Consider the following 6000-nt stretch of genomic DNA (forward strand, 5'->3'; position numbering starts at 1 on the left):
TGGGCCATCTCTGACTCCTTCTGCTGCCCATGGCCCATCTGTCCCACTTCCTGCCAAGTCTCTTTCCAAGGGACCACTCTGAGACCCTTCTAACCCCAGTCCCTTCAGCCTCTCTCTCTGGTCAGGCCTCAGCATCTTGTGCTTGGACAACTGATGAGGCTTCCTCCTTTGTTGTCCATCCTCTACTCCCACCCCCTCTTCATCCTCCATTAACCTCTGGAAGAATCATGAATTACCTTTGCTCAAATCCTCCCATAGCTTCCATGTCACTCACAGTAAAAGCTAATATTCTCACCGTGGCCCACAGGCCTCACCCAGTCTATTTCCTGTTACCTCTCTCCTTCATTTCCCACTCCTTTTTCCGTTGTTAATGTTGTTCCAGCCACATGGGCCTCCTTGGTGTTCCTTGAGCAGACTGGACACCAGGACTGTCACCTATGGTTGTTCATGGCATGAGGGCATGTGGCAGAGGATGTCAGTGGAGGACAAAACCCAGCCCTTGTTCTGTTCTCCAAGCCATGAGCCCTGGTTTGGGGTTGCCTCTGCTTAGAAGAAAGATTGTCTATTTCTTTTAAATATATAGATAGAAAAACCCTTTAGCATTCTTGCTTACTTGTTTCATCATCTCTGTTATTTTGGGATCTGTTTGTATTTACTGATTTTTCTCCTAGTTATGAGCTACATTTTTTTGTTTCTTGGCCTGTCTAGGAATAGGATTTGACTGGATGCTGGACATTGTTAATGTTACACTGTTGATGGTCTGGAATTGCATTGTCTTCTGTTAAAAGAGTGGGATGCAGTTAAATCACTTGCTAATTACTTTGATGATTTTGAGGCTGTTTTTATTTTGAGATGGAGTCTTGCTCTGTCGCCCAGGCTGGAATGCAGTGGTGCAATCTCAGCTCACTGCAAGCTCTGCCTCCCGGGTTCACGCCATTCTCCTGCCTCAGCCTCCCGATTAGCTGGGACTACAGGTGCCCGCCACCATGCCTGGCTAATTTTTTGTATTTTTTTTAGTAGAGACGGGGTTTCCATCTCCTGACCTCGTGATCCGCCCGCCTCAGCCTCCCAGAGTGCTGGGATTATAGGCGTGAGCCACTGTGCCCGGCCAAGGCTTATTTTTAAGCTCTTTTAGAGTGGGTCCACAGTAGCCGTTAAAACTGTTACTCATGGGATAGTTCCTAACCTGTGTGAATTCTGGGAATTGTTCAAATTAAAATGCTTCAGTCTTTCTTTGCCTGGCCTCAGGGAGTTTCACCCTACACCCGTGAAGCCTTGCACATGGCAGTAAATGCTTCAGTCTTTCTTTGCCTGGCCTCAGGGAGTTTCACCCTACACCCGTGAAGCCTTGCACATGGCAGCGATTCAAGAGGACACATGTAGATTTCTGGAGCTGTTTTTCTTCCTTCAGTCAGGTACTCTGCCCTCAACTTATAGCCACCTAAGCCTACCTGAACTTTGTTCTTTGTCTCAAAGATCAACTCATCAATACTGCTGGACTCTATTTGAATTTCCCCTCCCTATACCTAAGATGCCTCCAGGCAGAAAGCTGGGTGAACTGTAGAGCTAACCTGATTTACTTACCTCTCTTCAGGGATCACTGTCTTATGCTACTGCCTGTTGTTCAATGTCTGTAAACAATTGTTTCCAGTGTTTTGTCTAGTTTATGGCAGGAGGGTGACTCCAGTCCTTATTACCTCTTCAAGGCTGGAAGTGCAAGTCCAGGCTGGTGTTTTGTTTTGTTTTTTCTAATTTTCATAAAACTCTTTATTGGTTAGTGGAGACACTGGGAGTCATGACCCCACCTTAGAGCTTTGGAACTTGGTTCCCTCTACCAAGAACGCTTCCCCCATATATCCACGTAGACAACTTGCTCACTTCACAAGTGCTCACATGTTACTCTCTCAGTGAACCCTTCCCTAACCACCTGCTATGGACTAAATGTTTGTGTTTTCCCAAAATTCAGGTGTTGAAGCCTTAATGCCCAGTGTAGTAGTATTTGGAGGTGGGCCTTTGGGAAGTGATTAGGTTTTGATGAGGTCATGAGGGTTAAGCCTCCATAATGGGATTAGTTCCCTTACAAGAAGAGGAAGAGAGGAGCAGATCCCTCTCTCTGTGTCATGTGAGGATACAGCAAGAAAGCATTCATCTGCAAACTAGGAAAAGGGCCCTCACCAGACACCAAATACGCTGGCACCTTGATCTTGGACTTCCCAGTCTCCAGAATGATGAGAAATAAATATTGCTTAAACCATCCAGTAGATGGTATTTTGTTATAGCAGCCTGAGAACTTAGAACTGCAACTGCCTCAACTTGTAATGCCCCATTACCTTGTGTGTTTCTCTCTACGTATATATTTACTGCCTATAAAATTAATTGCCTGTCTTCGTCCCCTAACCTCCTTCTGCTCTTTACCTGTCTTTTTCCATTAACGTGGAAGCTTGATGAGGGCAGGGAATTTTGTCTGTTTATTCACTGCTGCATCCCCAGTGCAAGTGGGGATAGGCCGGCTTGACTGTGGGGATTTAAGTTGAGCAGCATTTCTGTAGGTGCTCAACACATCCTGGAGCAACTGCTGGTGCTGGCTGAGGTTAGGATGCGGAAGGGGTAGAAAGGCCTGTCCAGGGCCTAAGCAGCTCACCATTCATTCACACTTGTGCTCAGAATCTCATTCTCTACCTATACCTACCACCTCTGACACAAGGCAATGTCTGGCCTCCTTGCCCCAGCACAGGCTTCTTCCTCTGCCCAGAGTGCAACTCCCTGACTCAGCTGTGTGGCACAGACACCTAGTTTCAGAGTCTCCACCTCTATGCAGTGTTCTGTGAATCTCGTGACTTCCAATCCCTTCTTCACTTTGGGACCAAGAAAATTCTTTCTAGATGACTTATTCTATTCAGGCTTCTATAACAAATTACCATAGACTGGGTGGTTTACAAGCAACAAATAGTTATTTCTGAAAGTTCTGGAGGCTGGGAAGTCCAAGGTCACAGCACCAGCAGATCTGGTGTCTGATGAAGGCTCCCTGGTCCTAGACAGTGACTTTCAGCTGTGTCCTTACATGGTGCAAGGGATGAGGAGTCTCTCTCAGGCTGCTTTTGAAGAAAATCATTCATTTTTCTTTCCAACTTTTATTTTACGTTCATGGGGTACATGTGCAGATTTGGCACATAGGGAAATTGCATGTCTCGAGGCATTAGTGTGCAAATCATTTTATTACCCAGGTAATAAGCATAGTACCTGATAGGTAGTTTTTCCATTATCACCTTCTTCCCACCCTCCACCCTCAAGTAGGCCTCTACGTTATTGCTCCCTTCTTTGTGTCCATGTGTACTAAATGTTTAGCTCCCACTTATAAGTGAGAACATGCAGTATTTGGTTTTCTGTTCATGCATTAATTCACTTAGGATAATGGCCTCCAGCCCCATGTATGTTGCTGCAAAGGACATGATATTGTTCTTTTTTATGGCTGCATAGTATTCTATGGTGTATATTTACCACATTTTTCTTTATCTAGTCCACTGTTGATGGGCATTGAGGTTGATTCCAGCTCTTTGGTATTGTGAATAGTGCTATGATGAACATACATGTGCATGTGTCTTTATGGTAGACTGATTTTATTCCTTTGGGTATATACCCAGTAATGGGATTGTTAGGTCAGATGTTAGTTCTATTTTAAGTTCTTTGAGAAATCTCCAAACTGCTTTCCACAGTGGCTGAACTAGTTTACATTCTCACCAGCAGTGTAGAAGCCTTCACTTTTCTCGGCAACCTCACGAGCATCTGTTATTTTTTGACTTTTTAATAATAGCCATTCTGCCCAGTGTGAGATGGTATCTAGCTATGGTTTGATTTCCATTTCACTAATGATCAGTGATGTGGAACATTTTTTCATATGCTTGTTGGCCACATGTATGTCTTTTTTTTTTGAGACGGAGCCTCGCTCTGCCGCCCAGGCTGGAGTGCAGTGGCCGGATCTCAGCTCACTGCAAGCTCCACCTCCTGGGTTTACACCATTCTCCTGCCTCAGCCTCCCGAGTAGCTGGGACTACAGGCGCCCGCCACCTCGCCCGGCTAGTTTTTTGTATTTTTTTAGTAGAGACGGGGTTTCACCATGTTAGCCAGGATGGTCTCGATCTCCTGACCTCGTGATCCGCCCGTCTCGGCCTCCCAAAGTGCTGGGATTACAGGCTTGAGCCACCGCGCCCGGCCGTATGTCTTCTTTTAAGAAGTACCTGTTCATATCCTTTGCCCATTTTTTAATGGAGTTGTTTGTTTTTTCCTCAGGCCCCTTTTACAAGGGCACTAATCCCATTCATAAGAGTAGAGTCCTCATGACTTAATCATCCCCCAAAGGCTCTACCTCCTAATACCATCACCTGGGGATTAGGATTTCAACGTATGAACTTTATGGGGGGACATAAACATTCAGACCATAGCACTAATCCCAGAACTTTTTATGTCATTTCCTTTCTCTAACACCTTCCACTGCACCCCATTGCCCCTGCGAGAAAATTCAAATTCCTTAACTTAGTGTATCGTCTTTTACAACATAACAAAAATTATCCCCATGCCCTTAACTTAGTGTATCATCTTTTACAACGTAACAAAAATTATCCCCATGCCCTTAACTTAGTGTATCATCTTTTACAACGTAACAAAAAATTACCCCCATGCAATCAGCTTAACATGACAAATACCATTTTCTCACAGCTTCTGAGGTCAAAATTCTTCGAGCAGCCTGGTTGAGTGTTTCTGGCTCAGGTTTTCTCATGAGGTGTAGTCAGGCTGACAGCTGGGGCTGCTGCATCCTGAAGGCTTCAACTGGGGCTAAGAATCTGCTTCCAAGATGGCTCCCTCCCAGGGCTGTTGGCAGGAGGCCTCATTTCCTTACCACATGGGCTTTCCACAGGGTTGCCTGAGTGTTCTTACATGGCAGCTGGATTCCCCCAGAGAGAATGATGACAAAGAAAGGTAGGGAGGGGAAGGGGATGGGGAGGGAGAGGGGACACTGGGGAGCCACAGTGACTTTTATGACCTAGTTTCTGAGGCTGTACATCATCACATCCACTTTATTTTATTCACTAGTGACTCACTAAGTCCAACCTACACTCAGGGGAAAGGAATTAAGCTCTACCTCTTAAACGGAAGAGTATCAAAGAATTTGTGGACATACCTAGCTACTCGGGAGGCCGAGGTAGGAGAATGGCTTGAACCCGGGAGGTGGAGGCTGCAGTGAACTGAGATTGTGCCACTGCACTCCAGCCTGGGCAAAAGAGTGAGACTCTGTCTCAAAAAGAAAAAAGAAAAAAAATTTGTGGACATATCTTAAAAGCACTATAGTCTTCCCTCTGACCACAAATTATTTATATTCTTCTAACATGCAAAATACAGTCCACCCTCTGAAGGACCCTGAAGTCTCATGCTGGTACAGTATGAGCTTGAACTCAAGACTTTTGTCATCTAAACCATATGCAGGTGTGGGTGAGGCTCCTTGGAAGTGGTTCCCTAAGCATATCCCTGCCAGTACAGTCCCTCTCAGTGAGTAAACCTGTGAATCCCAAGAGGTGAGTTACCTACCTACCCCTCAACCCCACTCTGCACCCAATATACAATGGTGGAATAGGTATAGGATAATCATTCAGAAAGGGGGGAAATGGGAAACACAAAGAAGACAGTGGTCCATAGTAATTCTGAAATCTAGCTAGGGAAATCTCTCACCACTCCTTGCCTCAGGCAACCAATAAGCTGCTTTCCATCAATGTAGATCAGATTTACATTTTCCTGAGTTGCACATAGTGGAATCATGCAGGAAGTACCTTTTTGCTTCTGGCTTATTTTATTCAGCATGATGGTTTTTTTTTGTTTGTTTGTTTGTTTGTTTGTTTGTTTTTTTGAAGAGCGAGCTCTCGCTGTGTCGCCCAGGCTGGAGTGCAGTGGCGCGATCTCGGCTCACTGCCAAGCTCCGCCTCCCGGGTTCCTGCCATTCTCCCGCCTCAG

The sequence above is a fragment of the Rhinopithecus bieti genome, unplaced genomic scaffold (assembly GCF_001698545.2).
Source record: "Rhinopithecus bieti isolate Rb0 unplaced genomic scaffold, ASM169854v2 scaffold_38981, whole genome shotgun sequence".
In the NCBI taxonomy this organism is placed as follows: Eukaryota; Metazoa; Chordata; class Mammalia; order Primates; family Cercopithecidae; genus Rhinopithecus; species Rhinopithecus bieti.